Source organism: Vespa crabro, chromosome 1 (genome assembly GCF_910589235.1).
Source record: "Vespa crabro chromosome 1, iyVesCrab1.2, whole genome shotgun sequence".
NCBI classification, from domain to species: Eukaryota; Metazoa; Arthropoda; class Insecta; order Hymenoptera; family Vespidae; genus Vespa; species Vespa crabro.
This window is the reverse complement of record NC_060955.1, coordinates 11,266,849-11,293,818: the sequence shown is the minus strand read 5'-3', so window position 1 is coordinate 11,293,818 and position 26,970 is coordinate 11,266,849.

Here is a 26,970-nt window from a genome sequence, read left to right as displayed (position 1 = left end):
TTATCTCAGCATTTAACAAAATTCGCATTTGTCGATCTCATTTTTCGACAATTTTCATGTTAAAACTTCTATTTACACACAGTCAGGAAGATATATTCTTGTTGTAATCTTTATTCTGCGTCGACAGAATATAAACTAATTGAATTTGAATGAGATTTCATTATTTCGTATTTCGATGGTACGCCATTATGAACGAAAAAACGTATATACGATAAGAAACAATGTTAAAACGTCGATTCCAATATCAAATAGATGTTTGATCTTCAGAAATACAATGTCCGAATCGATTGGAAACAATTCTCAAGCTGTGGTACGAATTAGTTCAATGATTTCACGATTACATCTCAGCAATTAACGAAATTCGCATATGTCGATCTCATTTTTCTACAATATTCATGTTGAAACTCGTTTTTACACATAGTGACAAACTTATGATCTTGTTCCATTGTATATTCTACGTCGATAGAATATAATAGCATTGATATTGATTGAGATTTCAAATTTCGTATTTCGATGATACTTCTTTATGAGCTAATAATCATATATAACATATGAAACAAGGTTATAACGTCGATTCCAAGATAAAATAAATGTTTGATCTTCAGAAATACAATGTCCGAATTGATTGGAAACATTTCTGAAACTGTGGTACGAGTAATTTCAATGTGTTCACGATTTTATCTCAGCATTTAACAAAATTCGCATTTGTCGATCTCATTTTTCGACAATTTTCATGTTAAAACTTCTATTTACACACAGTCAGGAAGATATATTCTTGTTGTAATCTTTATTCTGCGTCGATAGAATATAAACTAATTGAATTTGAATGAGATTTCATTATATCGTATTTCGATGGTACGCCATTATGAACGAAAAAACGTATATACGATAAGAAACAAGGTTAAAACGTCGATTCTAATATCAAATAGATGTTTGATCTTCAGAAATACAATGTCCGAATCGATTGGAAACAATTCTCAAGCTGTGGTACGAGTTAGTTAAATGCTTTCACGATTAAATCTCAGCAATTAACGCAATTCGCATGTGTCGATCTCATTTTTCTACAATATTCATGTTGAAACTCGTATTTACACATAGTGACAAACTTATGATCTTGTTCCATTGTATATTCTGCGTCGATAGAATATAATAGCATTGATATTGATTGAGATTTCAAATTTCGTATTTCGATGATACTTCTTTATGAGCTAATAATCATATATAACATATGAAACAAGGTTATAACGTCGATTCCAAGATAAAATGGATGTATGATCTTCAGAAATACAATGTCCGAATCGATTGGAAACATTTCTCAAGCTGTGGTACGAGTAAGTTCAATGTTTTCACGATTGAAGCTCTGCAATTAACGAAATTCGCATGTGTCGATCTCATTTTTCTACAATATTCATGTTGAAACTCGTATTTACACATAGTGACAAACTTATGTTCTTGTTCCTTTGTATATTCTGCGTCGATAGAATATAAAAGCATTGATATTGATTGAGATTTCAAATTTCGTATTTCGATGATAATTCTTTATGAGCTAATAATCGTATATAAAATATGAAACAAGGTTATAACTTCGATTCCAAGATAAAATAAATGTTTGATCTTCAGAAATACAATGTCCGAATTGATTGGAAACATTTCTGAAGCTGTGGTAAGAGTAATTTCAATGTGTTCACGATTTTATCTCAGCATTTAACAAAATTCGCATTTGTCGATCTCATTTTTCGACAATTTTCATGTTAAAACTTCTATTTACACACAGTCAGGAAGATATATTCTTGTTGTAATCTTTATTCTGCGTCGACAGAATATAAACTAATTGAATTTGAATGAGATTTCATTATTTCGTATTTCGATGGTACGCCATTATGAACGAAAAAACGTATATACGATAAGAAACAATGTTAAAACGTCGATTCCAATATCAAATAGATGTTTGATCTTCAGAAATACAATGTCCGAATCGATTGGAAACAATTCTCAAGCTGTGGTACGAATTAGTTCAATGATTTCACGATTACATCTCAGCAATTAACGAAATTCGCATATGTCGATCTCATTTTTCTACAATATTCATGTTGAAACTCGTTTTTACACATAGTGACAAACTTATGATCTTGTTCCATTGTATATTCTACGTCGATAGAATATAATAGCATTGATATTGATTGAGATTTCAAATTTCGTATTTCGATGATACTTCTTTATGAGCTAATAATCATATATAACATATGAAACAAGGTTATAACGTCGATTCCAAGATAAAATAAATGTTTGATCTTCAGAAATACAATGTCCGAATTGATTGGAAACATTTCTGAAACTGTGGTACGAGTAATTTCAATGTGTTCACGATTTTATCTCAGCATTTAACAAAATTCGCATTTGTCGATCTCATTTTTCGACAATTTTCATGTTAAAACTTCTATTTACACACAGTCAGGAAGATATATTCTTGTTGTAATCTTTATTCTGCGTCGATAGAATATAAACTAATTGAATTTGAATGAGATTTCATTATATCGTATTTCGATGGTACGCCATTATGAACGAAAAAACGTATATACGATAAGAAACAAGGTTAAAACGTCGATTCTAATATCAAATAGATGTTTGATCTTCAGAAATACAATGTCCGAATCGATTGGAAACAATTCTCAAGCTGTGGTACGAGTTAGTTAAATGCTTTCACGATTAAATCTCAGCAATTAACGCAATTCGCATGTGTCGATCTCATTTTTCTACAATATTCATGTTGAAACTCGTATTTACACATAGTGACAAACTTATGATCTTGTTCCATTGTATATTCTGCGTCGATAGAATATAATAGCATTGATATTGATTGAGATTTCAAATTTCGTATTTCGATGATACTTCTTTATGAGCTAATAATCATATATAACATATGAAACAAGGTTATAACGTCGATTCCAAGATAAAATGGATGTATGATCTTCAGAAATACAATGTCCGAATCGATTGGAAACATTTCTCAAGCTGTGGTACGAGTAAGTTCAATGTTTTCACGATTGAAGCTCTGCAATTAACGAAATTCGCATGTGTCGATCTCATTTTTCTACAATATTCATGTTGAAACTCGTATTTACACATAGTGACAAACTTATGTTCTTGTTCCTTTGTATATTCTGCGTCGATAGAATATAAAAGCATTGATATTGATTGAGATTTCAAATTTCGTATTTCGATGATAATTCTTTATGAGCTAATAATCGTATATAAAATATGAAACAAGGTTATAACTTCGATTCCAAGATAAAATAAATGTTTGATCTTCAGAAATACAATGTCCGAATTGATTGGAAACATTTCTGAAGCTGTGGTAAGAGTAATTTCAATGTGTTCACGATTTTATCTCAGCATTTAACAAAATTCGCATTTGTCGATCTCATTTTTCGACAATTTTCATGTTAAAACTTCTATTTACACACAGTCAGGAAGATATATTCTTGTTGTAATCTTTATTCTGCGTCGACAGAATATAAACTAATTGAATTTGAATGAGATTTCATTATTTCGTATTTCGATGGTACGCCATTATGAACGAAAAAACGTATATACGATAAGAAACAATGTTAAAACGTCGATTCCAATATCAAATAGATGTTTGATCTTCAGAAATACTATGTCCGAATCGATTGGAAACAATTCTCAAGCTGTGGTACGAATTAGTTCAATGGTTTCACGATTACATCTCAGCAATTAACGAAATTCGCATGTGTCGATCTCATTTTTCTACAATATTCATGTTGAAACTCGTTTTTACACATAGTGACAAACTTATGATCTTGTTCCATTGTATATTCTGCGTCGATAGAATATAATAGCATTGATATTGATTGAGATTTCAAATTTCGTATTTCGATGATACTTCTTTATGAGCTAATAATCATATATAACATATGAAACAAGGTTATAACGTCGATTCCAAGATAAAATGGATGTATGATCTTCAGAAATACAATGTCCGAATCGATTGGAAACATTTCTCAAGCTGTGGTACGAGTAAGTTCAATGTTTTCACGATTGAAGCTCTGCAATTAACGAAATTCGCATGTGTCGATCTCATTTTTCTACAATATTCATGTTGAAACTCGTATTTACACATAGTGACAAACTTATGTTCTTGTTCCTTTGTATATTCTGCGTCGATAGAATATAAAAGCATTGATATTGATTGAGATTTCAAATTTCGTATTTCGATGAAACTTCTTTATGAGCTAATAATCGTATATAAAATATGAAACAAGGTTATAACTTCGATTCCAAGATAAAATAAATGTTTGATCTTCAGAAATACAATGTCCGAATTGATTGGAAACATTTCTGAAGCTGTGGTACGAGTAATTTCAATGTGTTCACGATTTTATCTCAGCATTTAACAAAATTCGCATTTGTCGATCTCATTTTTCGACAATTTTCATGTTAAAACTTCTATTTACACACAGTCAGGAAGATATATTCTTGTTGTAATCTTTATTCTGCGTCGACAGAATATAAACTAATTGAATTTGAATGAGATTTCATTATTTCGTATTTCGATGGTACGCCATTATGAACGAAAAAACGTATATACGATAAGAAACAATGTTAAAACGTCGATTCCAATATCAAATAGATGTTTGATCTTCAGAAATACAATGTCCGAATCGATTGGAAACAATTCTCAAGCTGTGGTACGAATTAGTTCAATGATTTCACGATTACATCTAAGCAATTAACGAAATTCGCATGTGTCGATCTCATTTTTCTACAATATTCATGTTGAAACTCGTTTTTACACATAGTGACAAACTTATGATCTTGTTCCATTGTATATTCTGCGTCGATAGAATATAATAGCATTGATATTGATTGAGATTTCAAATTTCGTATTTCGATGATACTTCTTTATGAGCTAATAATCATATATAACATATGAAACAAGGTTATAACGTCGATTCCAAGATAAAACGGATGTATGATCTTCAGAAATACAATGTCCGAATCGATTGGAAACATTTCTCAAGCTGTGGTACGAGTAAGTTCAATGTTTTCACGATTGAAGCTCTGCAATTAACGAAATTCGCATGTGTCGATCTCATTTTTCTACAATATTCATGTTGAAACTCGTATTTACACATAGTGACAAACTTATGTTCTTGTTCCTTTGTATATTCTGCGTCGATAGAATATAAAAGCATTGATATTGATTGAGATTTCAAATTTCGTATTTCGATGATACTTCTTTATGAGCTAATAATCGTATATAAAATATGAAACAAGGTTATAACTTCGATTCCAAGATAAAATAAATGTTTGATCTTCAGAAATACAATGTCCGAATTGATTGGAAACATTTCTGAAGCTGTGGTACGAGTAATTTCAATGTGTTCACGATTTTATCTCAGCATTTAACAAAATTCGCATTTGTCGATCTCATTTTTCGACAATTTTCATGTTAAAACTTCTATTTACACACAGTCAGGAAGATATATTCTTGTTGTAATCTTTATTCTGCGTCGACAGAATATAAACTAATTGAATTTGAATGAGATTTCATTATTTCGTATTTCGATGGTACGCCATTATGAACGAAAAAACGTATATACGATAAGAAACAAGGTTAAAACGTCGATTCCAATATCAAATAGATGTTTGATCTTCAGAGATACAATGTCCGAATCGATTGGAAACAATTCTCAAGCTGTGGTACGAGTAAGTTCAATGTTTTCACGATTGAAGCTCTGCAATTAACGAAATTCGCATGTGTCGATCTAATTTTTCTACAATATTCTTGTTGAAACTCGTATTTACACATAGTGACAAACTTATGTTCTTGTTCCTTTGTATATTCTGCGTCGATAGAATATAAAAGCATTGATATTGATTGAGATTTCAAATTTCGTATTTCGATGAAACTTCTTTATGAGCTAATAATCGTATATAAAATATGAAACAAGGTTATAACTTCGATTCCAAGATAAAATAAATGTTTGATCTTCAGAAATACAATGTCCGAATTGATTGGAAACATTTCTGAAGCTGTGGTACGAGTAATTTCAATGTGTTCACGATTTTATCTCAGCATTTAACAAAATTCGCATTTGTCGATCTCATTTTTCGACAATTTTCATATTAAAACTTCTATTTACACACAGTCAGGAAGATATATTCTTGTTGTAATCTTTATTCTGCGTCGACAGAATATAAACTAATTGAATTTGAATGAGATTTCATTATTTCGTATTTCGATGGTACGCCATTATGAACGAAAAAACGTATATACGATAAGAAACAATGTTAAAACGTCGATTCCAATATCAAATAGATGTTTGATCTTCAGAAATACAATGTCCGAATCGATTGGAAACAATTCTCAAGCTGTGGTACGAATTAGTTCAATGATTTCACGATTACATCTCAGCAATTAACGAAATTCGCATGTTTCGATCTCATTTTTCTACAATATTCATGTTGAAACTCGTTTTTACACATAGTGACAAACTTATGATCTTGTTCCATTGTATATTCTGCGTCGATAGAATATAATAGCATTGATATTGATTGAGATTTCAAATTTCGTATTTCGATGATACTTCTTTATGAGCTAATAATCATATATAACATATGAAACAAGGTTAAAACGTCGATTCCAATATCAAATAGATGTTTGATCTTCAGAGATACAATGTCCGAATCGATTGGAAACAATTCTCAAGCTGTGGTACGAGTGAGTTCAATGTTTTCACGATTGAAGCTCTGCAATTAACGAGAATCGCATGTGTCGATCTAATTTTTCTACAATATTCATGTTGAAACTCGTATTTACACATAGTGACAAACTTATGTTCTTGTTCCTTTGTATATTCTGCGTCGACAGAATATAAACTAATTGAATTTGAATGAGATTTCATTATTTCGTATTTCGATGATACTTCTTTATGAGCTAATAATCGTATATAAAATATGAAACAAGGTTATAACTTCGATTCCAAGATAAAATAAATGTTTGATCTTCAGAAATACAATGTCCGAATCGATTGGAAACAATTCTCAAGCTGTGGTACGAGTTAGTTCAATGCTTTCACGATTAAATCTCAGCAATTAACGAAATTCGCATGTGTCGATCTCATTTTTCTACAATATTCATGTTGAATCTCGTATTTACACATAGTGACAAACTTATGTTCTTGTTCCTTTGTATATTCTGAGTCGATAGAATATAAAAGCATTGATATTGATTAAGATTTCAAATTTCGTATTTCGATGATACTTCTTTATGAGCTAATAATCATATATAACATATGAAACAAGGTTATAACATCGATTCCAAGATACAATGGATGTATGATCTTCAGAAATACAATGTCCGAATCGATTGGAAACATTTCTCAAGCTGGGGTACGAGTAAGTTCAATGTTTTCACGATTGAAGCTCTGCAATTAACGAAATTCGCATGTGTCGATCTCATTTTTCTACAATATTCATGTTGAAACTCGTATTTACACATAGTGACAAACTTATGTTCTTGTTCCTTTGTATATTCTGCGTCGATAGAATGTAAAAGCATTGATATTGATTGAGATTTCAAATTTCGTATTTCGATGATACTTCTTTATGAGCTAATAATCGTATATAAAATATGAAACAAGGTTATAACGTCGATTCCAAGATAAAATAAATGTTTGATCTTCAGAAATACAATGTCCGAATTGATTGGAAACATTTCTGAAACTGTGGTACGAGTAATTTCAATGTGTTCACGATTTTATCTCAGCATTTAACAAAATTCGCATTTGTCGATCTCATTTTTCGACAATTTTCATGTTAAAACTTCTATTTACACACAGTCAGGAAGATATATTCTTGTTGTAATCTTTATTCTGCGTCGACAGAATATAAACTAATTGAATTTGAATGAGATTTCATTATTTCGTATTTCGATGGTACGCCATTATGAACGAAAAAACGTATATACGATAAGAAACAAGGTTAAAACGTCGATTCCAATATCAAATAGATGTTTGATCTTCAGAAATACAATGTCCGAATCGATTGGAAACAATTCTCAAGCTGTGGTACGAGTTAGTTCAATGATTTCACGATTACATCTCAGCAATTAACGAAATTCGCATGTGTCGATCTCATTTTTCTACAATATTCATGTTGAAACTCGTATTTACACATAGTGACAAACTTATGATCTTGTTCCATTGTATATTCTGCGTCGATAGAATATAATAGCATTGATATTGATTGAGATTTCAAATTTCGTATTTCGATGATACTTCTTTATGAGCTAATAATCATATATAACATATGAAACAAGGTTATAACGTCGATTCCAAGATAAAATGGATGTATGATCTTCAGAAATACAATGTCCGAATCGATTGGAAACATTTCTCAAGCTGTGGTACGAGTAAGTTCAATGTTTTCACGATTGAAGCTCTGCAATTAACGAAATTCGCATGTGTCGATCTCATTTTTCTACAATATTCATGTTGAAACTCGTATTTACACATAGTGACAAACTTATGTTCTTGTTCCTTTGTATATTCTGCGTCGATAGAATATAAAAGCATTGATATTGATTGAGATTTCAAATTTCGTATTTCGATGATATTTCTTTATGAGCTAATAATCGTATATAAAATATGAAACAAGGTTATAACGTCGATTCAAAGATAAAATAAATGTTTGATCTTCAGAAATACAATGTCCGAATTGATTGGAAACATTTCTGAAGCTGTGGTACGAGTAATTTCAATGTGTTCACGATTTTATCTCAGCATTTAACAAAATTCGCATTTGTCGATCTCATTATTCGACAATTTTCATGTTAAAACTTCTATTTACATACAGTCACGAAGATATATTCTTGTTGTAATCTTTATTCTGCGTCGACAGAATATAAACTAATTGAATTGAATGAGATTTCATTATTTCGTATTTCGATGGTACGCCATTATGAACGAAAAAACGTATATACGATAAGAAACAAGGTTAAAACGTCGATACCAATATCAAATAGATGTTTGATCTTCAGAAATACAATGTCCGAATCGATTGGAAACATTTCTCAAGCTGTGGTACGAGTAAGTTCAATGATTTCACGATTACATCTCTGCAATTAAAGAAATTCGCATGTGTCGATCTCAATTTTCGACAATATTCATGTTAAAACTCGTATTTACACATAGTGACAAACTTATTTTCTTGTTCCATTGTGTATTCTGCGTCGACAGAATATAATAGCATTGATATTGATTGAGATTTCAAGTTTCGTATTTCGATGATACTTCTTTATGAGCTAATAATCATATATAACATATGAAACAAGGTTATAACGTCGTTTCCAAGATAAAATGGATGTATGATCTTCAGAAATACAATGTCCGAATCGATTGGAAACATTTCTCAAGATGTGGTACGAGTAAGTTCAATGTTTTCACGATTGAAGCTCTGCAATTAACGAAATTCGCATGTGTCGATCTCATTTTTCTACAATATTCATGTTGAAACTCGTATTTACACATAGTGACAAACTTATGTTCTTGTTCCTTTGTATATTCTGCGTCGATAGAATATAAAAGCATTGATATTGATTGAGATTTCAAATTTCGTATTTCGATGATACTTCTTTATGAGCTAATAATCGTATATAAAATATGAAACAAGGTTATAACGTCGATTCCAAGATAAAATAAATGTTTGATCTTCAGAAATACAATGTCCGAATAGATTGGAAACATTTCTGAAGCTGTGGTACGAGTAATTTCAATGTGTTCACGATTTTATCTCAGCATTTAACAAAATTCGCATTTGTCGATCTCATTTTTCGACAATTTTCATGTTAAAACTTCTATTTACACACATTCAGGAAGATATATTCTTGTTGTAATCTTTATTCTGCGTCGACAGAATATAAACTAATTGAATTTGAATGAGATTTCATTATTTCGTATTTCGATGGTACGCCATTATGAACGAAAAAACGTATATACGATAAGAAACAAGGTTAAAACGTCGATTCCAATATCAAATAGATGTTTGATCTTCAGAAATACAATGTCCGAATCGATTGGAAACAATTCTCAAGCTGTGGTACGAGTTAGTTCAATGATTTCACGATTACATCTCAGCAATTAACGAAATTCGCATGTGTCGATCTCATTTTTCTACAATATTCATGTTGAAACTCGTATTTACACATAGTGACAAACTTATGATCTTCTTCCATTGTATATTCTGCGTCGATAGAATATAATAGCATTGATATTGATTGAGATTTCAAATTTCGTATTTCGATGATACTTCTTTATGAGCTAATAATCATATATAACATATGAAACAAGGTTATAACGTCGATTCCAAGATAAAATGGATGTATGATCTTCAGAAATACAATGTCCGAATCGATTGGAAACATTTCTCAAGCTGTGGTACGAGTAAGTTCAATGTTTTCACGATTGAAGCTCTGCAATTAACGAAATTCGCATGTGTCGATCTCATTTTTCTACAATATTCATGTTGAAACTCGTATTTACACATAGTGACAAACTTATGTTCTTGTTCCTTTGTATATTCTGCGTCGATAGAATATAAAAGCATTGATATTGATTGAGATTTCAAATTTCGTATTTCGATGATACTTCTTTATGAGCTAATAATCGTATATAAAATATGAAACAAGGTTATAACTTCGATTCCAAGATAAAATAAATGTTTGATCTTCAGAAATACAATGTCCGAATTGATTGGAAACATTTCTGAAACTGTGGTACGAGTAATTTCAATGTGTTCACGATTTTATCTCAGCATTTAACAAAATTCGCATTTGTCGATCTCATTTTTCGACAATTTTCATGTTAAAACTTCTATTTACACACATTCAGGAAGATATATTCTTGTTGTAATCTTTATTCTGCGTCGACAGAATATAAACTAATTGAATTTGAATGAGATTTCATTATTTCGTATTTCGATGGTACGCCATTATGAACGAAAAAACGTATATACGATAAGAAACAAGGTTAAAACGTCGATTCCAATATCAAATAGATGTTTGATCTTCAGAAATACAATGTCCGAATCGATTGGAAACAATTCTCAAGCTGTGGTACGAGTTAGTTCAATGATTTCACGATTACATCTCAGCAATTAACGAAATTCGCATGTGTCGATCTCATTTTTCTACAATATTCATGTTGAAACTCGTATTTACACATAGTGACAAACTTATGATCTTGTTCCATTGTATATTCTGCGTCGATAGAATATAATAGCATTGATATTGATTGAGATTTCAAATTTCGTATTTCGATGATACTTCTTTATGAGCTAATAATCATATATAACATATGAAACAAGGTTATAACGTCGATTCCAAGATAAAATGGATGTATGATCTTCAGAAATACAATGTCCGAATCGATTGGAAACATTTCTCAAGCTGTGGTACGAGTAAGTTCAATGTTTTCACGATTGAAGCTCTGCAATTAACGAAATTCGCATGTGTCGATCTCATTTTTCTACAATATTCATGTTGAAACTCGTATTTACACATAGTGACAATCTTATGTTCTTGTTCCTTTGTATATTCTGCGTCGATAGAATATAAAAGCATTGATATTGATTGAGATTTCAAATTTCGTATTTCGATGATACTTCTTTATGAGCTAATAATCATATATAACATATGAAACAAGGTTATAACGTCGATTCCAAGATAAAATGGATGTATGATCTTCAGAAATACAATGTCCGAATCGATTGGAAACATTTCTCAAGCTGTGGTACGAGTAAGTTCAATGTTTTCACGATTGAAGCTCTGCAATTAACGAAATTCGCATGTGTCGATCTCATTTTTCTACAATATTCATGTTGAAACTCGTATTTACACATAGTGACAAACTTATGTTCTTGTTCCTTTGTATATTCTGCGTCGATAGAATATAAAAGCATTGATATTGATTGAGATTTCAAATTTCGTATTTCGATGATACTTCTTTATGAGCTAATAATCGTATATAAAATATGAAACAAGGTTATAACTTCGATTCCAAGATAAAATAAATGTTTGATCTTCAGAAATACAATGTCCGAATTGATTGGAAACATTTCTGAAACTGTGGTACGAGTAATTTCAATGTGTTCACGATTTTATCTCAGCATTTAACAAAATTCGCATTTGTCAATCTCATTTTTCGACAATTTTCATGTTAAAACTTCTATTTACACACATTCAGGAAGATATATTCTTGTTGTAATCTTTATTCTGCGTCGACAGAATATAAACTAATTGAATTTGAATGAGATTTCATTATTTCGTATTTCGATGGTACGCCATTATGAACGAAAAAACGTATATACGATAAGAAACAAGGTTAAAACGTCGATTCCAATATCAAATAGATGTTTGATCTTCAGAAATACAATGTCCGAATCGATTGGAAACAATTCTCAAGCTGTGGTACGAGTTAGTTCAATGATTTCACGATTACATCTCAGCAATTAACGAAATTCGCATGTGTCGATCTCATTTTTCTACAATATTCATGTTGAAACTCGTATTTACACATAGTGACAAACTTATGATCTTGTTCCATTGTATATTCTGCGTCGATAGAATATAATAGCATTGATATTGATTGAGATTTCAAATTTCGTATTTCGATGATACTTCTTTATGAGCTAATAATCATATATAACATATGAAACAAGGTTATAACGTCGATTCCAAGATAAAATGGATGTATGATCTTCAGAAATACAATGTCCGAATCGATTGGAAACATTTCTCAAGCTGTGGTACGAGTAAGTTCAATGTTTTCACGATTGAAGCTCTGCAATTAACGAAATTCGCATGTGTCGATCTCATTTTTCTACAATATTCATGTTGAAACTCGTATTTACACATAGTGACAAACTTATGTTCTTGTTCCTTTGTATATTCTGCGTCGATAGAATATAAAAGCATTGATATTGATTGAGATTTCAAATTTCGTATTTCGATGATATTCCTTTATGAGCTAATAATCGTATATAAAATATGAAACAAGGTTATAACGTCGATTCAAAGACAAAATAAATGTTTGATCTTCAGAAATACAATGTCCGAATTGATTGGAAACATTTCTGAAGCTGTGGTACGAGTAATTTCAATGTGTTCACGATTTTATCTCAGCATTTAACAAAATTCGCATTTGTCGATCTCATTATTCGACAATTTTCATGTTAAAACTTCTATTTACACACAGTCACGAAGATATATTCTTGTTGTAATCTTTATTCTGCGTCGACAGAATATAAACTAATTGAATTGAATGAGATTTCATTATTTCGTATTTCGATGGTACGCCATTATGAACGAAAAAACGTATATACGATAAGAAACAAGGTTAAAACGTCGATACCAATATCAAATAGATGTTTGATCTTCAGAAATACAATGTCCGAATCGATTGGAAACATTTCTCAAGCTGTGGTACGAGTAAGTTCAATGATTTCACGATTACATCTCTGCAATTAAAGAAATTCGCATGTGTCGATCTCAATTTTCGACAATATTCATGTTAAAACTCGTATTTACACATAGTGACAAACTTATTTTCTTGTTCCATTGTGTATTCTGCGTCGACAGAATATAATAGCATTGATATTGATTGAGATTTCAAATTTCGTATTTCGATGATACTTCTTTATGAGCTAATAATCATATATAACATATGAAACAAGGTTATAACGTCGTTTCCAAGATAAAATGGATGTATGATCTTCAGAAATACAATGTCCGAATCGATTGGAAACATTTCTCAAGATGTGGTACGAGTAAGTTCAATGTTTTCACGATTGAAGCTCTGCAATTAACGAAATTCGCATGTGTCGATCTCATTTTTCTACAATATTCATGTTGAAACTCGTATTTACACATAGTGACAAACTTATGTTCTTGTTCCTTTGTATATTCTGCGTCGATAGAATATAAAAGCATTGATATTGATTGAGATTTCAAATTTCGTATTTCGATGATATTTCTTTATGAGCTAATAATCGTATATAAAATATGAAACAAGGTTATAACGTCGATTCAAAGATAAAATAAATGTTTGATCTTCAGAAATACAATGTCCGAATTGATTGGAAACATTTCTGAAGCTGTGGTACGAGTAATTTCAATGTGTTCACGATTTTATCTCAGCATTTAACAAAATTCGCATTTGTCGATCTCATTTTTCGACAATTTTCATGTTAAAACTTCTTTTTACACACAGTCAGGAAGATATATTCTTGTTGTAATCTTTATTCTGCGTCGACAGAATATAAACTAATTGAATTTGAATGAGATTTCATTATTTCGTATTTCGATGGTACGCCATTATGAACGAAAAAACGTATATACGATAAGAAACAAGGTCAAAACGTCGATTCCAATATCAAATAGATGTTTGATCTTCAGAAATACAATGTCCGAATCGATTGGAAACAATTCTCAAGCTGTGGTACGAGTTAGTTCAATGATTTCACGATTACATCACAGCAATTAACGAAATTCGCATGTGTCGATCTCATTTTTCTACAATATTCATGTTGAAACTAGTATTTACACATAGTGACAAACTTATGATCTTGTTCCATTGTATATTCTGCGTCGATAGAATATAATAGCATTGTTATTGATTGAGATTTCAAATTTCGTATTTCGATGATAATTCTTTATGAGCTAATAATCATATATAACATATGAAACAAGGTTATAACGTCGATTCCAAGATAAAATGGATGTATGATCTTCAGAAATACAATGTCCGAATCGATTGGAAACATTTCTCAAGCTGTGGTACGAGTAAGTTCAATGTTTTCACGATTGAAGCTCTGCAATTAACGAAATTCGCATGTGTCGATCTCATTTTTCTACAATATTCATGTTGAAACTCGTATTTACACATAGTGACAAACTTATGTTCTTGTTCCTTTGTATATTCTGCGTCGATAGAATATAAAAGCATTGATATTGATTGAGATTTCAAATTTCGTATTTCGATGATATTTCTTTATGAGCTAATAATCGTATATAAAATATGAAACAAGGTTATAACGTCGATTCAAAGATAAAATAAATGTTTGATCTTCAGAAATACAATGTCCGAATTGATTGGAAACATTTCTGAAGCTGTGGTACGAGTAATTTCAATGTGTTCACGATTTTATCTCAGCATTTAACAAAATTCGCATTTGTCGATCTCATTATTCGACAATTTTCATGTTAAAACTTCTATTTACACACATTCACGAAGATATATTCTTGTTGTAATCTTTATTCTGCGTCGACAGAATATAAACTAATTGAATTGAATGAGATTTCATTATTTCGTATTTCGATGGTACGCCATTATGAACGAAAAAACGTATATACGATAAGAAACAAGGTTAAAACGTCGATACCAATATCAAATAGATGTTTGATCTTCAGAAATACAATGTCCGAATCGATTGGAAACATTTCTCAAGCTGTGGTACGAGTAAGTTCAATGATTTCACGATTACATCTCTGCAATTAAAGAAATTCGCATGTGTCGATCTCATTTTTCTACAATATTCATGTTGAATCTCGTATTTACACATAGTGACAAACTTATGAACTTGTTCCATTGTATATTCTGCGTCGATAGAATATAATAGTATTGATATTGATTGAGATTTCAAATTTCGTATTTCGATGATAATTCTTTATGAGCTAATAATCGTATATAAAATATGAAACAAGGTTATAACGTCGATTCCAAGATAAAATGGATGTTTGATCTTCAGAAATACAATGTCCGAATAGATTGGAAACATTTCTCAAGCTGTGGTACGAATAAGTTCAATGATTTCACGATTACATCTCTGCAATTAAAGAAATTCGCATGTGTCGATCTCAATTTTCGACAATATTCATGTTAAAACTCGTATTTACACATAGTGACAAACTTATGTTCTTGTTGCTTTGTATATTCTGCGTCGATAGAATATAAAAGCATTGATATTGATTGAGATTTCAAATTTCGTATTTCGATGATACTTCTTTATGAGCTAATAATCGTATATAAAATATGAAACAAGGTTATAACGTCGATTCCAAGATAAAATAAATGTTTGATCTTCAGAAATACAAAGTCCGAATTGATTGGAAACATTTCTGAAACTGTGGTACGAGTAATTTCAATGTGTTCACGATTTTATCTCAGCATTTAACAAAATTCGCATTTGTCGATCTCATTTTTCGACAATTTTCATGTTAAAACTTCTATTTACACACAGTCAGGAAGATATATTCTTGTTGTAATCTTTATTCTGCGTCGACAGAATATAAACTAATTGAATTTGAATGAGATTTCATTAGTTCGTATTTCGATGGTACGCCATTATGAACGAAAAAACGTATATACGATAAGAAACAAGGTTAAAACGTCGATTCCAATATCAAATAGATGTTTGATCTTCAGAAATACAATGTCCGAATCGATTGGAAACAATTCTCAAGCTGTGGTACGAGTTAGTTCAATGATTTCACGATTACATCTCAGCAATTAACGAAATTCGCATGTGTCGATCTCATTTTTCTACAATATTCATGTTGAAACTCGTATTTACACATAGTGACAAACTTATGATCTTGTTGCATTGTATATTCTGCGTCGATAGAATATAATAGCATTGATATTGATTGAGATTTCAAATTTCGTATTTCGATGATAATTCTTTATGAGCTAATAATCGTATATAAAATATGAAACAAGGTTATAACGTCGATTCCAAGATAAAATGGATGTTTGATCTTCAGAAATACAATGTCCGAATAGATTGGAAACATTTCTCAAGCTGTGGTACGAGTAAGTTCAATGTTTTCACGATTGAAGCTCTGCAATTAACGAAATTCGCATGTGTCGATCTCATTTTTCTACAATATTCATGTTGAAACTCGTATTTACACATAGTGACAAACTTATGTTCTTGTTCCTTTGTATATTCTGCGTCGATAGAATATAAAAGCATTGATATTGATTGAGATTTCAAATTTCGTATTTCGATGATACTTCTTTATGAGCTAATAATCGTATATAAAATATGAAACAAGGTTATAACGTCGATTCCAAGATAAAATAAATGTTTGATCTTCAGAAATACAATGTCCGAATTGATTGGAAACATTTCTGAAACTGTGGTACGAGTAATTTCAATGTGTTCACGATTTTATCTCAGCATTTAACAAAATTCGCATTTGTCGATCTCATTTTTCGACAATTTTCATGTTAAAACTTCTATTTACACACAGTCAGGAAGATATATTCTTGTTGTAATCTTTATTCTGAGTCGACAGAATATAAACTAATTGAATTTGAATGAGATTTCATTATTTCGTATTTCGATGGTACGCCATTATGAACGAAAAAACGTATATACGATAAGAAACAAGGTTAAAACGTCGATTCCAATATCAAATAGATGTTTGATCTTCAGAAATACAATGTCCGAATCGATTGGAAACAATTCTCAAGCTGTGGTACGAGTTAGTTAAATGCTTTCACGATTAAATCTCAGCAATTAACGAAATTCGCATGTGTCGATCTCATTTTTCTACAATATTCATGTTGAAACTCGTATTTACACATAGTGACAAACTTATGATCTTGTTCCATTGTATATTCTGCGTCGATAGAATATAATAGCATTGATATTGATTGAGATTTCAAATTTCGTATTTCGATGATACTTCTTTATGAGCTAATAATCATATATAACATATGAAACAAGGTTATAACGTCGTTTCCAAGATAAAATGGATGTATGATCTTCAGAAATACAATGTCCGAATAGATTGGAAACATTTCTGAAGCTGTGGTACGAGTAATTTCAATGTGTTCACGATTTTATCTCAGCATTTAACAAAATTCGCATTTGTCGATCTCATTTTTCGACAATTTTCATGTTAAAACTTCTATTTACACACAGTCAGGAAGATATATTCTTGTTGTAATCTTTATTCTGCGTCGACAGAATATAAACTAATTGAATTTGAATGAGATTTCATTATTTCGTATTTCGATGGTACGCCATTATGAACGAAAAAACGTATATACGATAAGAAACAAGGTCAAAACGTCGATTCCAATATCAAATAGATGTTTGATCTTCAAAAATACAATGTCCGAATCGATTGGAAACAATTCTCAAGCTGTGGTACGAGTTAGTTCAATGCTTTCACGATTAAATCTCAGCAATTAACGAAATTCGCATGTGTCGATCTCATTTTTCTACAATATTCATGTTGAATCTCGTATTTACACATAGTGACAAACTTATGAACTTGTTCCATTGTATATTCTGCGTCGATAGAATATAATAGTATTGATATTGATTGAGATTTCAAATTTCGTATTTCGATGATAATTCTTTATGAGCTAATAATCGTATATAAAATATGAAACAAGGTTATAACGTCGATTCCAAGATAAAATGGATGTTTGATCTTCAGAAATACAATGTCCGAATAGATTGGAAACATTTCTCAAGCTGTGGTACGAATAAGTTCAATGATTTCACGATTACATCTCTGCAATTAAAGAAATTCGCATGTGTCGATCTCAATTTTCGACAATATTCATGTTAAAACTCGTATTTACACATAGTGACAAACTTATGTTCTTGTTGCTTTGTATATTCTGCGTCGATAGAATATAAAAGCATTGATATTGATTGAGATTTCAAATTTCGTATTTCGATGATACTTCTTTATGAGCTAATAATCGTATATAAAATATGAAACAAGGTTATAACGTCGATTCCAAGATAAAATAAATGTTTGATCTTCAGAAATACAATGTCCGAATTGATTGGAAACATTTCTGAAACTGTGGTACGAGTAATTTCAATGTGTTCACGATTTTATCTCAGCATTTAACAAAATTCGCATTTGTCGATCTCATTTTTCGACAATTTTCATGTTAAAACTTCTATTTACACACAGTCAGGAAGATATATTCTTGTTGTAATCTTTATTCTGCGTCGACAGAATATAAACTAATTGAATTTGAATGAGATTTCATTATTTCGTATTTCGATGGTACGCCATTATGAACGAAAAAACGTATATACGATAAGAAACAAGGTTAAAACGTCGATTCCAATATCAAATAGATGTTTGATCTTCAGAAATACAATGTCCGAATCGATTGGAAACAATTCTCAAGCTGTGGTACGAGTTAGTTCAATGATTTCACGATTACATCTCAGCAATTAACGAAATTCGCATGTGTCGATCTCATTTTTCTACAATATTCATGTTGAAACTCGTATTTACACATAGTGACAAACTTATGATCTTGTTCCATTGTATATTCTGCGTCGATAGAATATAATAGCCTTGATATTGATTGAGATTTCAAATTTCGTATTTCGATGATACTTCTTTATGAGCTAATAATCATATATAACATATGAAACAAGGTTATAACGTCGTTTCCAAGATAAAATGGATGTATGATCTTCAGAAATACAATGTCCGAATCGATTGGAAACATTTCTCAAGATGTGGTACGAGTAAGTTCAATGTTTTCACGATTGAAGCTCTGCAATTAACGAAATTCGCATGTGTCGATCTCATTTTTCTACAATATTCATGTTGAAACTCGTATTTACACATAGTGACAAACTTATGTTCTTGTTCCTTTGTATATTCTGCGTCGATAGAATATAAAAGCATTGATATTGATTGAGATTTCAAATTTCGTATTTCGATGATACTTCTTTATGAGCTAATAATCGTATATAAAATATGAAACAAGGTTATAACGTCGATTCCAAGATAAAATAAATGTTTGATCTTCAGAAATACAATGTCCGAATTGATTGGAAACATTTCTGAAACTGTGGTACGAGTAATTTCAATGTGTTCACGATTTTATCTCAGCATTTAACAAAATTCGCATTTGTCGATCTCATTTTTCGACAATTTTCATGTTAAAACTTCTATTTACACACAGTCAGGAAGATATATTCTTGATGTAATCTTTATTCTGCGTCGACAGAATATAAACTAATTGAATTTGAATGAGATTTCATTATTTCGTATTTCGATGGTACGCCATTATGAACGAAAAAACGTATATACGATAAGAAACAAGGTTTAAACGTCGATTCCAATATCAAATAGATGTTTGATCTTCAGAAATACAATGTCCGAATCGATTGGAAACAATTCTCAAGCTGTGGTACGAGTTAGTTAAATGCTTTCACGATTAAATCTCAGCAATTAACGAAATTCGCATGTGTCGATCTCATTTTTCTACAATATTCATGTTGAAACTCGTATTTACACATAGTGACAAACTTATGATCTTGTTCCATTGTATATTCTGCGTCGATAGAATATAATAGCATTGATATTGATTGAGATTTCAAATTTCGTATTTCGATGATACTTCTTTATGAGCTAATAATCATATATAACATATGAAACAAGGTTATAACGTCGTTTCCAAGATAAAATGGATGTATGATCTTCAGAAATACAATGTCCGAATCGATTGGAAACATTTCTCAAGATGTGGTACGAGTAAGTTCAATGTTTTCACGATTGAAGCTCTGCAATTAACGAAATTCGCATGTGTCGATCTCATTTTTCTACAATATTCATGTTGAAACTCGTATTTACACATAGTGACAAACTTATGTTCTTGTTCCTTTGTATATTCTGCGTCGATAGAATATAAAAGCATTGATATTGATTGAGATTTCAAATTTCGTATTTCGATGATACTTCTTTATGAGCTAATAATCGTATATAAAATATGAAACAAGGTTATAACGTCGATTCCAAGATAAAATAAATGTTTGATCTTCAGAAATACAATGTCCGAATTGATTGGAAACATTTCTGAAACTGTGGTACGAGTAATTTCAATGTGTTCACGATTTTATCTCAGCATTTAACAAAATTCGCATTTGTCGATCTCATTTTTCGACAATTTTCATGTTAAAACTTCTATTTACACACAGTCAGGAAGATATATTCTTGATGTAATCTTTATTCTGCGTCGACAGAATATAAACTAATTGAATTTGAATGAGATTTCATTATTTCGTATTTCGATGGTACGCCATTATGAACGAAAAAACGTATATACGATAAGAAACAAGGTTAAAACGTCGATTCCAAGATAAAATAGATGTTTGATCTTCAGAAATACATTGTCCGAATCGATTGGAAACAATTCTCAAGCTGTGGTACGTGTTAGTTCAATGCTTTCACGATTAAATCTCTGCAATTAACGAAATTCGCATGTGTCGATCTCATTTTTCTACAATATTCATGTTGAAACTCGTATTTACACATAGTGACAAACTTATGTTCTTGTTCCATTGTGTATTCTGCGTCGACAGAATATAAAAGCATTGATATTGATTGAGATTTCAAATTTCGTATTTCGATGATACTTCTTTATGAGCTAATAATCGTATATAACATATGAAACAAGGTTATAACGTCGATTCCAAGATAAAATAAATGTTTGATCTTCAGAAATACAATGTCCGAATAGATTGGAAACATTTCTGAAGCTGTGGTACGAGTAATTTCAATGTGTTCACGATTTTATCTCAGCATTTAACAAAATTCGCATTTGTCGATCTCATTTTTCGACAATTTTCATGTTAAAACTTCTATTTACACACAGTCAGGAAGATATATTCTTGTTGTAATCTTTATTCTGCGTCGACAGAATATAAACTAATTGAATTTGAATGAGATTTCATTATTTCGTATTTCGATGGTACGCCATTATGAACGAAAAAACGTATATACGATAAGAAACAAGGTCAAAACGTCGATTCCAATATCAAATAGATGTTTGATCTTCAGAAATACAATGTCCGAATCGATTGGAAACAATTCTCAAGCTGTGGTACGAGTTAGTTCAATGCTTTCACGATTAAATCTCAGCAATTAACGAAATTCGCATGTGTCGATCTCATTTTTCTACAATATTCATGTTGAATCTCGTATTTACACATAGTGACAAACTTATGATCTTGTTCCATTGTATATTCTGCGTCGATAGAATATAATAGCATTGATATTGATTGAGATTTCAAATTTCGTATTTCGATGATAATTCTTTATGAGCTAATAATCGTATATAAAATATGAAACAAGGTTATAACGTCGATTCCAAGATAAAATGGATGTTTGATCTTCAGAAATACAATGTCCGAATAGATTGGAAACATTTCTCAAGCTGTGGTACGAATAAGTTCAATGATTTCACGATTACATCTCTGCAATTAAAGAAATTCGCATGTGTCGATCTCAATTTTCGACAATATTCATGTTAAAACTCGTATTTACACATAGTGACAAACTTATGTTCTTGTTCCATTGTATATTCTGCGTCGATAGAATATAAAAGCATTGATATTGATTGAGATTTGAAATTTCGTATTTCGATGATACTTCTTTATGAGCTAATAATCATATATAACATATGAAACAAGGTTATAACGTCGATTCCAAGATAAAATGGATGTATGATCTTCAGAAATACAATGTCCGAATCGGTTGGAAACATTTCTCAAGCTGTGGTACGAGTAAGTTCAATGTTTTCATGATTGAAGCTCTGCAATTAACGAAATTCGCATGTGTCGATCTCATTTTTCTACAATATTCATGTTGAAACTCGTATTTACACATAGTGACAAACTTATGTTCTTGTTCCATTGTGTATACTGCGTCGACAGAATATAAAAGCATTGATATTGATTGAGATTTCAAATTTCGTATTTCGATGATACTTCTTTATGAGCTAATAATCGTATATAACATATGAAACAAGGTTATAACGTCGATTCCAAGATAAAATAAATGTTTGATCTTCAGAAATACAATGTCCGAATAGATTGGAAACATTTCTGAAGCTGTGGTACGAGTAATTTCAATGTGTTCACGATTTTATCTCAGCATTTAACAAAATTCGCATTTGTCGATCTCATTTTTCGACAATTTTCATGTTAAAACTTCTATTTACACACAGTCAGGAAGATATATTCTTGTTGTAATCTTTATTCTGCGTCGACAGAATATAAACTAATTGAATTTGAATGAGATTTCATTATTTCGTATTTCGATGGTACGCCATTATGAACGAAAAAACGTATATACGATAAGAAACAAGTTCAAAACGTCGATTCCAATATCAAATAGATGTTTGATCTTCAGAAATACAATGTCCGAATCGATTGGAAACAATTCTCAAGCTGTGGTACGAGTTAGTTCAATGCTTTCACGATTAAATCTCAACAATTAACGAAATTCGCATGTGTCGATCTCATTTTTCTACAATATTCATGTTGAATCTCGTATTTACACATAGTGACAAACTTATGATCTTGTTCCATTGTATATTCTGCGTCGATAGAATATAATAGCATTGATATTGATTGAGATTTCAAATTTCGTATTTCGATGATAATTCTTTATGAGCTAATAATCGTATATAAAATATGAAACAAGGTTATAACGTCGATTCCAAGATAAAATGGATGTTTGATCTTCAGAAATACAATGTCCGAATAGATTGGAAACATTTCTCAAGCTGTGGTACGAATAAGTTCAATGATTTCACGATTACATCTCTGCAATTAAAGAAATTCGCATGTGTCGATCTCAATTTTCGACAATATTCATGTTAAAACTCGTATTTACACATAGTGACAAACTTATGTTCTTGTTCCATTGTATATTCTGTGTCGATAGAATATAAAAGCATTGATATTGATTGAGATTTGAAATTTCGTATTTCGATGATACTTCTTTATGAGCTAATAATCATATATAACATATGAAACAAGGTTATAACGTCGATTCCAAGATAAAATGGATGTATGATCTTCAGAAATACAATGTCCGAATCGGTTGGAAACATTTCTCAAGCTGTGGTACGAGCAAGTTCAATGTTTTCATGATTGAAGCTCTGCAATTAACGAAATTCGCATGTGTCGATCTCATTTTTCTACAATATTCATGTTGAAACTCGTATTTACACATAGTGACAAACTTATGTTCTTGTTCCATTGTGTATACTGCGTCGACAGAATATAAAAGCATTGATATTGATTGAGATTTCAAATTTCGTATTTCGATGATACTTCTTTATGAGCTAATAATCGTATATAACATATGAAACAAGGTTATAACGTCGATTCCAAGATAAAATAAATGTTTGATCTTCAGAAATACAATGTCCGAATAGATTGGAAACATTTCTGAAGCTGTGGAACGAGTAATTTCAATGTGTTCACGAATTTATCTCAGCATTTAACAAAATTCGCATTTGTCGATCTCATTTTTCGAAAATTTTCATGTTAAAACTTCTATTTACACACAGTCAGGAAGATATATTCTTGTTCTAATCTTTATTCTGCGTCGACAGTATATAAACTAATTGAATTTGAATGAGATTTCATTATTTCGTATTTCGATGGTACGCCATTATGAACGAAAAAACGTATATACGATAAGAAACAAGGTTAAAACGTCGATTCCAATATCAAATAGATGTTTGATCTTCAGAAATACAATGTCCGAATCGATTGGAAACAATTCTCAAGCTGTGGTACGAGTTAGTTAAATGCTTTCACGATTAAATCTCAGCAATTAACGAAATTCGCATGTGTCGATCTCATTTTTCTACAATATTCATGTTGAAACTCGTATTTACACATAGTGACAAACTTATGATCTTGTTCCATTGTATATTCTGCGTCGATAGAATATAATAGCATTGATATTGATTGAGATTTCAAATTTCGTATTTCGATGATACTTCTTTATGAGCTAATAATCATATATAACATATGAAACAAGGTTATAACGTCGTTTCCAAGATAAAATGGATGTATGATCTTCAGAAATACAATGTCCGAATCGATTGGAAACATTTCTGAAGCTGTGGTACGAGTAATTTCAATGTGTTCACGATTTTATCTCAGCATTTAACAAAATTCGCATTTGTCGATCTCATTTTTCGACAATTTTCATGTTAAAACTTCTATTTACACACAGTCAGGAAGATATATTCTTGTTGTAATCTTTATTCTGCGTCGACAGAATATAAACTAATTGAATTTGAATGAGATTTCATTATTTCGTATTTCGATGGTACGCCATTATGAACGAAAAAACGTATATACGATAAGAAACAAGGTCAAAACGTCGATTCCAATATCAAATAGATGTTTGATCTTCAGAAATACAATGTCCGAATCGATTGGAAACAATTCTCAAGCTGTGGTACGAGTTAGTTCAATGCTTTCACGATTAAATCTCAGCAATTAACGAAATTCGCATGTGTCGATCTCATTTTTCTACAATATTCATGTTGAATCTCGTATTTACACATAGTGACAAACTTATGAACTTGTTCCATTGTATATTCTGCGTCGATAGAATATAATAGTATTGATATTGATTGAGATTTCAAATTTCGTATTTCGATGATAATTCTTTATGAGCTAATAATCGTATATAAAATATGAAACAAGGTTATAACGTCGATTCCAAGATAAAATGGATGTTTGATCTTCAGAAATACAATGTCCGAATAGATTGGAAACATTTCTCAAGCTGTGGTACGAATAAGTTCAATGATTTCACGATTACATCTCTGCAATTAAAGAAATTCGCATGTGTCGATCTCAATTTTCGACAATATTCATGTTAAAACTCGTATTTACACATAGTGACAAACTTATGTTCTTGTTGCTTTGTATATTCTGCGTCGATAGAATATAAAAGCATTGATATTGATTGAGATTTCAAATTTCGTATTTCGATGTTACTTCTTTATGAGCTAATAATCGTATATAAAATATGAAACAAGGTTATAACGTCGATTCCAAGATAAAATAAATGTTTGATCTTCAGAAATACAATGTCCGAATTGATTGGAAACATTTCTGAAACTGTTGTACGAGTAATTTCAATGTGTTCACGATTTTATCTCAGCATTTAACAAAATTCGCATTTGTCGATCTCATTTTTCGACAATTTTCATGTTAAAACTTCTATTTACACACAGTCAGGAAGATATATTCTTGTTGTAATCTTTATTCTGCGTCGACAGAATATAAACTAATTGAATTTGAATGAGATTTCATTATTTCGTATTTCGATGGTACGCCATTATGAACGAAAAAACGTATATACGATAAGAAACAAGGTTAAAACGTCGATTCCAATATCAAATAGATGTTTGATCTTCAGAAATACAATGTCCGAATCGATTGGAAACAATTCTCAAGCTGTGGTACGAGTTAGTTCAATGATTTCACGATTACATCTCAGCAATTAACGAAATTCGCATGTGTCGATCTCATTTTTCTACAATATTCATGTTGAAACTCGTATTTACACATAGTGACAAACTTATGATCTTGTTCCATTGTATATTCTGCGTCGATAGAATATAATAGCATTGATATTGATTGAGATTTCAAATTTCGTATTTCGATGATAATTCTTTATGAGCTAATAATCGTATATAAAATATGAAACAAGGTTATAACGTCGATTCCAAGATAAAATGGATGTTTGATCTTCAGAAATACAATGTCCGAATAGATTGGAAACATTTCTCAAGCTGTGGTACGAGTAAGTTCAATGTTTTCACGATTGAAGCTCTGCAATTAACGAAATTCGCATGTGTCGATCTCATTTTTCTACAATATTCATGTTGAAACTCGTATTTACACATAGTAACAAACTTATGTTCTTGTTCCTTTGTATATTCTGCGTCGATAGAATATAAAAGCATTGATATTGATTGAGATTTCAAATTTCGTATTTCGATGATACTTCTTTATGAGCTAATAATCGTATATAAAATATGAAACAAGGTTATAACGTCGATTCCAAGA